Source organism: Hyperolius riggenbachi, chromosome 4 (genome assembly GCF_040937935.1).
Source record: "Hyperolius riggenbachi isolate aHypRig1 chromosome 4, aHypRig1.pri, whole genome shotgun sequence".
Taxonomy (NCBI): Eukaryota; Metazoa; Chordata; class Amphibia; order Anura; family Hyperoliidae; genus Hyperolius; species Hyperolius riggenbachi.
In genome coordinates, this window is record NC_090649.1 from 163498584 (window position 1) to 163513757 (window position 15174).

A 15174-nucleotide genomic window follows, 5' to 3' on the forward strand; every position below is an offset into this window, starting at 1 on the left:
TATAAGAGGTGACTTGGATAGATTTGGCTAAACCTTCCCAGAGGAGCTGGGAAGGTACTATCAGTCACTAGGCAACACCTCACCAGTGGAGCTGGTGGGTATAGAGCACCTCACCAGTGGCTAGGGCCCACTGGTTAGTAGAGTGGTCAGACAGGCAAGGTTCGACAACAAAGAGGTAAGTATCAGTACAGAATCATGAGGCAGAAGAGTAATCAGTAAACAGGCAGAGGTTCAGTAACTATGGGCAGATAGGCAGAAGTACAGAATCAGTAAGTGAATGCGAAGTCAGAGTTTAGCCAGAGTCATACACAGGTAATCAATACAATAATATACAATAATCATAGTCTTGTGTGAAATCCCTGGTTTCCTCCCAGATCCAAGCACACCGGATACTAGTCTAAGGTCTGAGCGCTAACACGTAGTATTCACGACAGCAGACAGGGCACAACTGAAGCCCGAAGGCTTAAGAAGCAGAGGAGACCTCACAGGCACGCCCCCTGCAATCAGCCAATCCAGGGCACCGTGAATCTCCTCTGACGTCAGCTGACCAGCAGGTCAGCTGACGAGCCTCCTCCCAGCATAAAGGTCCCGTCTGTGCGCGCGCCCGCGCGAGACAGCGACCTTATGGGAAAACGACAGTCCCGTCCTCGGCGTCCTAGACGCCGGAGGGACGGGCAGGGGCACGGAAGCAGCTGCAGTGGCGGTGCTGTTCGCCGCAGCTGCCCCTTCGTTTGTTACAACACAGAGACAGGAGCACACAGGAACAGTTAGGTTTTATTAGGTATGATTACAAGTAACAGTCGGGTAAGTGTGGCACAGCTACTACAAGGTACAACCCCCCCCCCATGTCAGATGCTGCTATGGTCAGTTGGGGGCTTTCTCTGAGTGGTAGGAATGCTCACTGAATGACCTCTTTCAGCCATGCGAACTGACCCTTTTTTTTTTCCCTGCACATGACTGTATGTTTGAGATAAAAAGAGATTCATTTTGCTGCTTTCCATTGTACATCTCTGTTAGTCAATCACCCCAAGTGTCTAAATAAGCCATTTGAAGTGCTGAAACCATTCATGGCTTGTTGATGGAATTTGTAATTGTACTATGATATTGAATGTGATGTATCTCAGGACCTATAACAGTTAAATGAATTTATATGTTTTATTACAACAGCCAAATTAAAATTCTACATAAGAAGAACCCTGCTTTCCTGAGCAAAGGGATGGGGGCTTCCTGCACGTGTAGGAAGCTTATGTGCTAATAAAATGATTGTCAGTGGTTTCAGGCTGTCTCTCCCTACATGCTGGGGATCATTCTTTATGTAAGTATTTATGTAAAATGCCTCTAGTAACATGCATGAATCTCTGCCCAGCCTGATTCATCTCAGCACCAGGCATAAATTAATCACTTTAAGCCTCCTAAACAGCTGCCATCTACTTTTTTTTACGGGGAGGGGAAAAAAACACACACAGAGCCATTTCATATTCAGAAATAAATCATATTAGCTTTGAAATGATTGGCTGTTGAGTGACCATGTTTTTCTCTAAATGAGATTTAAATATTATGTTTAAATCTCGTTAAATGAAAAGTAGGTTAACATCAGAAGCAGAATTCATGTGACATGACAAGTAGGAAGCAAGAGATGTGGGTTGCAATTTACTATTTTGTTTCTTCATTGGGTTATTCACATGGGCAATTGGAAGATGCCTTCAATGAGTACCCCTGGCACCCGGAGAGCACCCCAAGTGCCCAGTGCACTAAATTGCATTAAAATAAATATTCCACCTTATAAACTCCCTCAAAGGTAGTTAGATCACCTTTAAGATGAACTGTAACCAAGGATTGAACTTCATCTCAATCAGTAGCTGATACCCCCTTTCCCATGAGAAATCTTTACGTCTTCTTGAATAGATCATCAGGGAGGTCTGTATGGCTGATATTGTGGTGACCATTGTGAACAAGAAGCAGATCTGGGCACCACAGTCAAATAGTTGTCACCATGTGGAACGCAGCGTGACCAAGCGTCCTGGTGGACGCGAAACGGCCGTCGCCGACCCTTCTACAGCCCTGAGCACCCACCTCCAACCCACTCCACATACGCCATGGAATACCAGGTGACAACTATTTGACTTTGTACACTGTACACTGCACAAGCATTTTTACAATAAATAAGCTGAATGACGGATGGTGCCCAGATCTGCTTCTTGTTCACAATGGATACATGATTGCTTTCTTCTTGCCCTATATGTGAGGCACACGTCAGTGGCTGAGTATCAAATAGTGCAAGATATCGTTACAAGCAGGAGTTTTGGGGATATAACTTTTCTCAACCCACAGATCCTTCCTGATCACAGCAGGAGTGCCACACTCACTTTTTCTTTTGACAACATTGATATTGTGGTGACCACACACACACACACACACACACACACACACACACACACACACACACACACACACACACACACACACACACACACACACACACACACACACACTAACACACACACACTAACACACACACACACAGTGTGATGTCAGGACCTAGGTTCCTAACATCATACTGTGGAAGCCTTGTTGCATTGTGGGAAATACCATTACTGCCAAGCAATCAGTATCTCCCTTTGTGCATTTGTATAGCTATAAAAAACAGCCTCTTAGCCTATCGCATTGTTAGGGGCTAGTGGTTATAAATAATGGCATTTGGTGCTCTCTGGTTTTTCATGTCTACCAGTAGGAAAGATGATTACCTGCAGGCTAATTGTGGATTAAATAACATGAACAAATTACATGGCGACTATCAATCACTTCTTGATGTCTCTTCTATTTTTAACTTCTCACTTTGCAATGTATTGATTTATTTCTTTTCCGCTTTTCGCTAAAGTTCCTCTTTAAATGCTTGATGGATGTGTCCATATTTAGATGGCAGCTTTACGGCAATAGAATGGTCATGTTCTATCTAGAATAAGCTTGACGCTGCTGGTTTGGAGAATTATCAGTGCCAACCTCACTAACTGACATTGTATATCAAACCCCTAGTCCACAGGGGAGACAAACTGCTTGTAATGAAACAAGGGTGATCCTTGTGAAACAAATCGACCACTGCATGCATTTTCTTTTATTTTTGTCCAAATTGTTTGTTACTTACCTATTGGCACAATTAGCCTGTGATTTACTAAGGTCCAGATCCAGTTGAGGACTCATCTGGAGAGCTTCAACAGCTTCCATATTGGATCCCTGGATGGTGCTTTCATACAGACGGGACGCTCGAGATCAAGGACAGATCAACAGTGGTTTATCCGCTAATACGCTTGTATGCTGAACTGTCAATATGGGCATTGACAGACATCTAATAAGGTGAGCCGCTCTCCGCATAGAGGCGAGAATCGAGTTTATACTTTTAAACGCCAGGAGCGCTTTCGTCTTATCTTTTTTGCAGCCTCACTAACTGAGGTAGTAGGTGGTTAGCTATCTAAGGAAGTGCAAGCGATCAATCTTATCCCCATCTGTGGGCACACATGGATGTAAGGTAGCATTCACCTCACTTTGGAATGCAGCCGTAGTCCAGTGAATGGCATGGACATCTAAGCAAGCGCCTAAACCAACACTTAGTATGAGACTGCTGCAGTCTAAGTTGATATTTTTCTTTAAAATTGTACCCTAGGTACTTCCACAAATTATCATAATCTCTGCCAAAGAAATTCCCTGTCAACAAATCACTGAAATTGTTACTGTGGCACTGTGAGAACTGACTACCCTTCTCTGTTGAATGCAGCCTGACCCTTATTCACTTAACTTTTTTTTTCATCTTTTTAAAAAATAACTTTTCAGCACTTTGCAATTGAAAAACTACAGAAAAGTTGATATTTTCTTGCTTGCTTGTGGCTTAAAAGGCATTGAATTCATAGTTGTGAAAAATTCACCAAAAAGAGCTTAATGGGAATATCCAGGCAAAAAAAAAAAAAAATGAGTTTCACTTACCTGGGGCTTCTACCAGCCCCATGCAGCCATCCTGTGCTCTCGTAGTCACTCACTGCTGCTCCAGTCCCCCACTGGCAGCTTTCTGACCTCGGAGGTCGGCGGGCCGCTTGCATACATTTTTACGCATTCCCGCTAGTGCAGGAACAGTAACACATACATGTTTATGCGTTAGTGGTTCCATACGTAAATTTTTACGCATGGAACCACTAACGCGTAAAAATGGATGTGTTACTGTTCCTGCACTAGCGGGAATGCGTAAAAATGTACACAAGCGGCCCGCCGACCTCCGAGGTCGGCAAGCTGACAGCGGGGGACTGGAGCAGCAGTGATTGACTACGAGAGCACAAGATGGCTGCATGGGGCTGGTAGAAGCCCCAGGTAAGTGAAACTCATTTTTTTTTGCCTGGATATTCCCTTTAAGAGAAAAAGTTAATTGAATGGGGGCCCCTGTGTGACAGTCTGTCCTTCTTCTTGCTTTGAACCTGACCAAGGGATGAGCCCTTCAATATTATCCTGTGCAAGCTAAGAGTTTCTGTGTCTCCAGTAATACAGTAGAGACCAGAGCAGAAAGTCAACTCAACTCCAAGACAAGGGCAGAGGCAGGCACTGCCAGGCAATACTAGACCAGCAGCCAGTAACAAGAGAAGATTGCAAGCCAAGGCAAACCAGCAGCCAAAGGTAGAAATGAAGATAATTTTGTGCCCACTCTACTGCCTCAGGTAAGGTAAATAACTGCCTTAATTTGTTATTGTGTACTGTACTGTGTGTAGGTTTCGATGACATCGCCGGGACATTATCACCAGCCAATGTAAGGAGTGTAGTTACAGCACCAAGGTGACACAAGACGCTAAGAAGATTATCACAGCAGCAGGTGGTATATCAGGGAACAGAAGGCACTACACAAGACACTAAAGCTGGCCACTAATGATACAATCTTTTTCATCCAATTATTATTATTATTTAGTATTTATATAGCACCAACATCTTCTGCAGCGCTGTACAGAGTATATTGTCTTGTCACTAACTGTCCCTCAGATGAGCTCACAATCTTATTCCCTACCATAGTCCTATGTCTATGTATGTATTGTGTAGTGTATGTGTTGCAGTCTAGGGCCAATTTTTAGGGGGGAGCCAATTAACCTATCCGTATGTTTTTGGGATGTGGGAGGAAACCAGAGTGCCTGGAGGAAACCCATACAGATACGGGGAGAACATACAAACTCCTTGCAGATGTTGACCTGGCTAGGATTCGAACCAGGGACACAGCGCTGCAAGGTGAGAGCGCTAACCACTACGCCACCGTCCAATCTTACCATTTCTATGTAATATAAGGTAACTGCCTAAATTAAATTAATTATCCATTCAATATATCACTCAGTTTAGGGCCTGTTTCTACTACACGCAGATTGGATGCAGAAAAACTGACTCCAATGAATGCCTATGGGCCTGTTTCCACTAAACGCGATTTTTCTGATGCAGATTTTCCCATAGGCATTCACTGGAGTCAGTTTTTCTGCATCCATTCTGCATCCAATCTGCGTGTAGTGGAAACAGGCCCTTACCCTTATACTACACAGATTTGGTAAAATTGGATGAAAAAAATAGTATCATTAGTGGCAACCTTAAGAAGTTGCCAGGGACATTAGCTACTAAGCTACCTGATATTGAAAGCTGCACCCGAGAGGCCACTATGCACCAGGGATATTAATGACTTCCTTACATCACCTACATCACAAGATCTGCTAAGCAGCTACCAAGCATACCACTGAGGATTGAGGGGAGGAGCAAAACATTTACCTTAAGAGGCAGGAGCTCCTTAATATTTTTCTATGCAAAGTGGCTATATTTTTTAATTCTATTGTTCTACATTAGTGTTCATCATTTTGAAAAGGAGATTGGGATGGGGTGTCAAAAGCGTCATGCGGTATACATGCAATGTAATGCAGGCAACTTTCCAATGTGCACCTTCATTGACTAACATTGTGCACATCAACATGTGCAATTCTGTTTGTGTACTTTGAATTGCTCCATGTTACCGTGTCCCGCAGGAGTGCCCAGCAATGGAACGGAAAAGTTGCCCCACGCATCATGCACGCATAGTGTTTTATGCAGTGAAGCATACACAGGATCGGATTTATACTTTTGCTACCTAAGGCCCACTATCACAAGCCACCTCCTAACCAAAAGCATCCCAATCAAACCTCCCCCCTATCCCAAGTAAAGTATAGGTAGCCAGATGACCCTCCCCCCAGTACAGTTTAGGCAGCCCCCCCCTCCAGTACAGTATCGGTAGCCAGATGATCCTCCCCCAGTACAGTATAGGCAGTCCCCCCTCCAGTACAGTATAGGTGCCAGATGACGACCCTCCAGTACAGTGTAGGCAGCCCCCTCCAGTACAGTATAGGTAGCCAGATGACCTCCCCCCCAGTACAGTATAGGCAGACCCCCCCCCCCCCAGTAAAGTAGAGGTAGCCAGATGAACTCCCCCCAGTACAGTATAGGCAGCCCCCCCCCCCTTCCAGTACAGTATCGGTAGTAGGGATGGTCGCTGGATTCCGCAGAATTAAGAATTCCGGAATTCCGGAAGGAATTTGGTGATTCCGTTCCGTTCTGACGGAACGGAATTGCTATATCACTATGGCGGAATTTCCGCGGAAAAATACAAAATTCCACGGAATTTTACGGAATGCAAATTTTTTTACGACCAAACTAATTTTTGCCTAATAAAAAGTATTTCTGCTTTACAGACTTCCTTATTTCCTCCCTTTTGACATCCTACAAATTCCTAAGCAAGCTCATTTTTCTCTTGGATATATCATAATGGTACATGCTAGGCTGGCTTCAGCATGTAGCATTGTAGTGTGTTGTGTTGGTGGTATAATGGTTAGGATAGCAGCCTTCCAAGCTGTAGGCCTGGGTTTGATTCCTGGCCAATGTATGTAAGTTGGCTTTTAAAATCCTACAAATCCCTAAGCAAGCTTATTTTTCTCTTGGAGATAACATAATGGTACATGCTAGGCTGGCTTCAGCATGTAGTGTTGGTGGTGGTATAGTGGTGAGGAGAGCTGCCTACCAAGCACTAGACCTGGGTTCGATTCCCGGCCAATGTATGTAAGCTGGCTTTTGAAATCCTACAATTCCCTGGAAGACAAGACCCGGAGGAGGGAGGGAGGGAGGGAGGAAGGAGGAAAAGGAGTAAGGGAACATTCAATAGGTTCTATGGGCTACTAGTAGCATAAACAAGGTTCCATTTGCTATTACTTTAATTTTTGCCGTCGGAATCCGGAATTCCGCAGAATGTTACGAAAATCCAATGGATTTTCATAGTGACGGAATTAAGCACTGGCGAATTCCGGCGGAACGGAATTTGCTGTTTCCGATCATCCCTAATAGGTAGCCAGATGACCTTCCCCCCAGTACAGTATAGGCAGCCCCCCCCCCCCAGTAAAGTATAGGTGGCCAGATGACCTCCCCCCAGTACAGTATAGGCAGCCCTCCCCCCCTTCCAGTACACTATAGGTAGCCAGATGACCTCCCCCCAGTACAGTATAGGTAGCCAGATGACCTCCCCCAGTACAGTATAGGCAGCTCCCCCCCCCCCTTCCAGTACAGCATAGGTAGCCAGATGACCTCCCCCCCAGTACAGTATAGGTAGCCAGATGACCTCCCCCCAGTACACTATAGGCAGCCCCCCTTCCAGTACAGTATAGGTAGTTAGATGACCTCCCCCCAGTACAGTATAGGCAGCCCCCCAGTAAAGAATAAGTAGCCAGATTACCTCCCCCCCAGTACAGTATAGACAGCCCCCTCCCCTCCAGTAAAGTATAGGTAGCTAGATCCCCTCCCCTCCTCCCAGTATGTACTCAGACAGGAGTTAAATTTACTCCGTTTGTAGGCTTTGTAGTTTGTCCCATAATTGTATTAATTTATATATTAATTTGGAAATTAATTTGAAACAATAATGTTAATACTACTTCATTCCTTAAATGTTTACTTTTTTTGCAGCAAATTAAACCAGGCCATAACAATATATTTTCTTACTTAACATAATGCCAACATAATTTACAGTGCTTTGCAGAACGCCCATCATTTAGCTCTGCAGTTGTGCAGTCTGCAATACCCCTTCCCCAACACAAGTGAGACATTAAAGGACAACTGTATGAATGGTACGCTTATGGTCAATTACTGGGAACATTGGGTACCCTGGAGATTACCTCTGACAAAGGAACCACACACCTCACCTAACCCAACTAAATCTAATGCTGGGCATACACGGCTCGATTTTGCCGCTCAATTCTCCCGCTCGATCGTTTCGCCGCTCTATTACGCAGTCAATCCTCTTATCTTCCGCTCGTTTTTCTTATATTTTTCCATTCACTTAAATCCGGCATGGAGCGGCGAAACGATCAGGCGGTAGATCGGACATGTCGGAAATTATCTAGCCAGCCGTTTAAATGGCTCAAAAAAGGGGGGGGGTGTGTTCCAGAGGGGTTGAAACAGGATTTTTCTATTTTTCTTTCAATAATATAGCCTCTTCTAATAATCTTCTAAACTTCTTCTTCTAAACTAACTAAGTGAAGGCCCATAGACCTTCTTCTGTTCAGGTTGGAAGAACATGGATATGTCATGTGGGCACCTTGAACTTACATCCTCTCTTTTTTGAGGAGATATGTTTATGTAGATTTAAGGGTCACATCCAGATATAACACATACACATATAACACATACTTCACCGTAACTTAAATCATTTTATAACTGTCCTTTTATATCTTTTCAAATTGTTTATACCTACATATAACCCTGTATTTTGTATACTTACCTTTATCTGGAAGAAGAGAAAATGTAATAAAACGTGTTTTTTTTTGTTTTTTTTTAAAGGGACAACTGTAGCAAGAGGGATATGGAGGCTGCCATATTCATTTCCTTGTAAGCAATACCAGTTGCCTATCCTGCTGAGCCTCTGCCTCTAATACCTCGACCTCTAAGCCATAGACATTGAACAAGCATTTGCAGATCAGGTGTACTGCAACCAAATAGATCAGTAGGATTGCCAGGCAACTGGGAAATAAATATGACAGCCACCATATATTCTTCTCACTTCAGTTGTCCTTTTAATACTTGAAAACTGGAAATCCCAGGATTGCAGATTAGAAATCCATGCTATACATCCATACCCATTTTAGACAGGTTTGGGATGAATTAAAGGTGAAAGGCAGGAGAGTGCAGTGATCCACTATCACAAACACATGTAGAATACATGTTTTAGCATAAATGTAGGATGTACATTTGTCGCAGAGTAAAATGGACTACAAAATACTTTTTCATTTTCAAAAGCACTAACTGAATGTCAGTTGCCTAAAGGTCAGTTGCCGACTTGCCGCACAACAACGCACCACTGTGAATGCAACCTAAGGCTAAGGAACATTGAATTGCGTTGCATTACAACATACACATAACACAACCCAAAACAGCATTTGCAGTGGTATGCAATGTAATGCAAGCAAGGAAGAAACTGATAAATGTATTTCACAGTGAGGCTGGGTGCACACATAACAAAGCGTGAAAGGTCGCGTTTTCTGTCATGTGGGGTTTTTTTGTGCGTTTTTTAGTGCGTTTGTAGTGCGTTTGCGGTTTTTTCCGCATATGCGTTTTTCTAGTGTTTTACGTGCGTTTTTATGCGTTTGCGGTTCACATATACAAAACGCATATGTGATTTGTAGGTGCTTACAATGTGTTTTTATTTTGCGTTTTATGAAAATGACTAGGAAGACAACAGGAAGTGGAAATACATCCCAAAACAATGAAAAAAAATGCATATAAAAACGCATGAAACATGTATACAAAACACAATACATTGCGTTCCCATCGACTTTTGTTATGTGCGGGGTTTTCTTTTAATACTATGCAACAAAACCAGCAAAGCACGCCTACTTAAATCAGTAAAATACTCTAAAGAAGAAAACTGGGATGTAAAATGACGATTTGAGCTAATCCATCGACCAAACAGTGGACTGTCACAAAAGCTGCAAACGTAATTCGGCATGTCTAGAAAATCATAGCTGGCTGCAGGCTAAAATTAAGATGTCAGATTAATAGCATTACATATTTTTGGGTAGTGAGGACATTTGCAGAATTGTATTTTTGAATAAAGTTGAGTTACACTTTAAAGGGAACCCAAGGTGAGAGACATTTGTAGCTTGACATATTTATTGCCTTCTAAACAATGCATACCTGGCTGTCCTGCTGATCCTCTGCCTCTAATACCATTAGCCATAGACCCTGAACAAGCATGCAGATCAGATGTCACTGTCTGACTCCTGTCTGACTGGATTAGCTGCATGCTGGTTTCAGGTTTGTGATTCAGACACCACTAATGCATGAAAATCAGCAGGACTGCCAGGCAACTGGTATTGCTTAAAGAGAGTCTGAAGCGAGAATAAATCTCGCTTCAGACCTCATAGATAGCAGGGGCATGTGTGCCCCTGCTAAAACGCCGCTATCCCGCGGCTTAACGGGGGTCCCTGATCCCCCAAATCTCCTACGTACAGCCGGGGAGCGCTTCCTGGTTGGGGCAGGGCTAACCGCCGCAGCCCTGCCCCACCCGCGTCTGTCAGTGCGTATCTCCGCCTCTCCCCGCCCCTCTCAGTCTTCCTTCACTGAGAGGGGCGGGGGAGAGGCGGCAATGCGGCGCTGATAGACGCGACTGGAGGCAGCCCTGCCTCCAGGAAGCAATAAATCTGCGACCAAAAGACGACCAAGGTTTGCGGGGGTGGGTTTGGGGGTGAAGGGACCCCCGTTTAGCGGCGCAAGAGCGGCGGTTTAGCAGGGGCACACATGCCCCTGCTACCTATGAGCTCTGAAGCGAGATTTATTCTCGCTTCAGAGTCTCTTTAAAAGGAAATAAATATGGCAGTCTCCATATCCCTCTCACTTTGGGTTATTTTTAATGGTACCGGAAAAGTGGAAGGTCAAAAAAAAAGATGTTATTTGCCTTTTTATGCAATAATTATTTTACAAAACTTAGTGAGAATTCCTTAGTATGCTAATTACTCTCATCCCAGTATTGAAGTTAATGGGAATGGGTGTTAATGGGTATTCTGTAGTACTCTGTCAATATAAGCATCTTTGCAGAAAGCCTTCAGGATGCAGCCTTGTATTTTTCTTAGAGTGGAGGTTAATAGGAAACCTTCAGATTCTCTGAGACACATAGATTCTTCATGTAAGAGTACTTGCATGTGTGCAGTCCAGGCATGTGAAGTATTTGCATGACCTTGTCCTAACACTAAATCCAGGCTGGGTGCGGCCATTTAGAAATATTATCTCCAGTGTCCAGGCACAGATCAGTGCTGACAGCTCCTGACTCTCTGCAGCATTCTGTATGGAGCTGGGGATCTAAGGAGTGACTTACTAGCAGAATCCTGTTCACTCTGCGGTGGGGGGAAAAAAATGACAAGCAATGAGGTTTTATTGTATTTAAAGATCCAGCAGTGTGTAAAGAATTTTTAGTTTTTTTCAGCTCCTTTGCATCTTTCAAGTAAACCTGATTTGATGATTGACATCAGAACAGGCAAACTTCACTGCTCTTGCTGTACATCTCTGGATACTGTGTGTGCTTGAGCGGTCAGTGATGTTCTAAAGTTTAATATTGTTTTTTCTTAAGGCGGACCTGAACTTCCTCTATGGTCTAAAAGATAAGCAACAGCATAATAACCTTTAAAGAAAAGCATTTGTTTTATACAGCTGATACAAATCTCGCAATAAATCTGCAGCGTGACTACTTCCTGCTTTCATGGAAGCAGACATAGGGTTAACATCTTGTGTTTACAAATTAGCTGCTCTCCTGAGGCAGCCAGGGACGGATCAAGACCAAGTTGCGCCTGGGGCAAGGTCAGGTTTTGGCGCCTAAAGGTCAGGTTTTGGCGCCTAAACTGCCATTCATTTTGCCGCCTTTTTAAGAATTCAACAAACTGCGCCTGGGGCAAGATACCCCCCTTGCCACCCCCTAGATCCGTCCCTGGAGGCAGCTGGCTGACACAGCTGAGATATCAAATTACAGTTGTGATTAGTCACAGATAAGGGGAAATTGGACAGGCTAAACTCTCTAAATACATACAGGGTGAATTTCTTTATGTTTTCCTTCTGTCCAGAGTTCTGGTCTACTTTAAAGTGTACCAGACCTGAAAAATAAGAATATTTTATACATACCTGGGGCTTCCTGCAGCCCCACCCACCTGGATCGCTCCCACACCACCATCCTCTGACGTCTGCAGCTCCGGTACTGGGTCCCTGCACTTTCGTCAGTCGGAGCCAGTCTAGCGTAAGAGAAGTGCGCTGTTTGCGTATCTCTCCAGCAGCCACTGGAGAGATACATAGAGGGCGCACTTCTCCTGCGTAGACTGGCCGCGATGACAGAAGTGCAGGGACCCGGATCCCGACGCTGCGGGCAGCGGAGGACAGCGGCGTGGGAGTGATCCAGGCGGATGGGGCTGGAGGAAACCCCAGGTATGTATAAATCTTTTCTTTTTTTTTGCTGTGAGTCCCTTTAAGGAAACTGTTGACTGAATAATGATACTTCCCATATTCCCATTACTCAAGTTTCCTTTAATTTCCTTGCACATATTAATTTCCTTGCACATATTTAGGAGCATGAAGAGACTATAGCTTCACTTTGCCAAAATTATTCCTCTAATAAATCAACTTTTTAATTTAAAGTTAGTGGAACTGCTTTAGTTACTGATTACTTAAAAACAGAAACATTCATTTTAATTAAAAAGTCTCCCTGTATAGTTTCAATGTGCAATACAAAACGATTACATTACTTCCCATGGGAACGCGTACTCTGTAAAGCACTGCGTACTGTGTTGGCACTTAAATCTGGAAAATTATTTCACAAGCACACATGAATGTTTTTCTCAACCAGACTAGAAATAGACAGAAGTTACTTACAAGGATTGCCAGCTAAATAATCACATTGATACAGCTAAGTATATTCTGCCTGATGTGGAATAAGGAATGCCTGGATTAGCTCTGAGCTAGCCAAGTGTTTTGTGTATTCTGATTAGGTCCGGTTCACGTTCACGTGCGTTTGCAGCCCAAACTGTCAGTTGAAACGGATCTGGTGAAGTCCGTTCCGGTCCGGCTCCCTTCCGGTTCCGTTCAGTTTCTGTTCCGTTTGTTTCCGGTTTTTCATATGTTCTGCATACGTTTTTTAAAGAGATATATACCTCGAGTCTGGAAGGTGTGGGAACGCACTGTGGTCATTGTTGGAGAGAGCCTGCTGTATGGACGTCATCGTTGGAGACAGAGACTGCTGTGTGGACCATGGATCCAATGTATTTATACGGCTTCTGGCTTGGAATAGCATCGTTCCTGATATTTACATACTACTATGTGGGACATAAGCGTGCTACTCGCAGGAGATGGTGGGTGCACCCTCTACTAATGAAAAGGCAGAGGAAGGGACAGTTCCAGGCTCTGTACCGGGACCTGAGACGAAACCCATACCCCTGTAAGTATCCATACCTAAACAACCCACCCCCAAAACCCCTTTATCCATACCTAAACACCCCACCCCAACCCCTTTTTTATAGGCAATGTGTCGTCAACTTCCGTTTTCCATTTGTTCATATTGAGCTGCAAAAACTTCCGGATCAGTTCCACAGGGCACAACGTTCAGGAAAAATAGGGTCTGCAGCATTTTTCCGGACCGGCCGCCGGAAGGTAAAATCCGGAAGGAAATGGATCCGGTGGGACGGACAGATGTGTACGGACCCATAGGTTATCAATGGATCCAATCTCGTCCGTTCTGTTTGTACAGTATACGTTCTGGATCTGGTCCGGAAAAAACCGCATGTGTAAACCGGGCCTTACTGGAAACAATTCTCCATCAAATGTCTCTCCCAAATCTCTTTAGTAACGAATAGCCTGCAGAACCCACTTTAAAGGGTCATCTGATCACAGGCACACCAGAAAGGGTTATAAACACATATTGGAATTTCGTGAGGTATATTTAACATGAAGGGGTGCATTGTCACCTTGCTGCTATACAATAGTGACAATGGTAGTATATTTTGATCATGCATATTCAGCTTATAATAATTCTTTCACTAGTGATGTTGAACAAGAGTGCTATTATTAGGCAGATCAACGCATTGCTGAAATGGCTTTTTGGACAATCTGCATTTATGGTGCATTCTATCTCACCTACACTTCATCTTGATTGCTCTTCCCATACAAATATGTTCTATCACTTAAAAATTGCTTAAAATGCTGCTAAGGATAATAGTACCACTGTAATTAAAGTGTACCCAAGGCAATATGTGACGTGATGAGATAAACAGTGCAACACTTAATAATAACCAGGCGGTTTTACTTGTTTTATTTTGCTGCCTGAAAGAGTTAATTTTTAGGCATGCAAGTGACAGCTTTTGTCTTGTCAGTACTCTGTGGGGAATATAGCAAAGATAGCTGATAAGCAAATTACATCCATAAAAGTTTTCCTGTCAGAATACAACTTCTTAGAGCAGAGGGAGATAGAAAAAGGCCAATAGTTATTATTATTATTATTATTATTATTTATTGTATTTATAAAGCGCCAACATATTACGCAGCGCTGAATTCATGTATTTTCATTTAGGGAGACTTAATAGGCTGCCACTGAGACAACAAAACATTCAATCTACTTTGTAAATGTTTGAATATAAAATAAAACCATAGGATATCTTAAAAAAGGGGTAATTTTTAAGAATAGGAGGATAAATGCAATTGTTTATCTCATTAGTTTATTTTCACCTCGGGTTCACTTTAAATTTCCACCTCTGTAACAGGAAGTCACACTGCAGGCAATTATTCAAAATGGTCACTTTTAGAACATTATAAGAAAATAATCTGTAACCCTAATCCAAAGGCTAATCCAAATACGGAAACATGTTATTTTATCTCACTCACATACTGTTGTGAGTCAAAAAGGAACAAGGAGACAGATGGAAACAGATTCTGCTATTGATGACGCTGCAGCGGGTGTACTTGCTATGATGGTGTGACGACCCACTACCCTTAGGGCTTGCTCACACTACAAGAGCTTTTCCAAGCGCTTTGTGATTTTAAAAGCATTTATTAATGTTATTCTATGTGTGTGTTCACACTGGAGCAAAGTGATTTTGTAAAAATCCCCCATAGAATTGAATTAGCAGGAGCTTT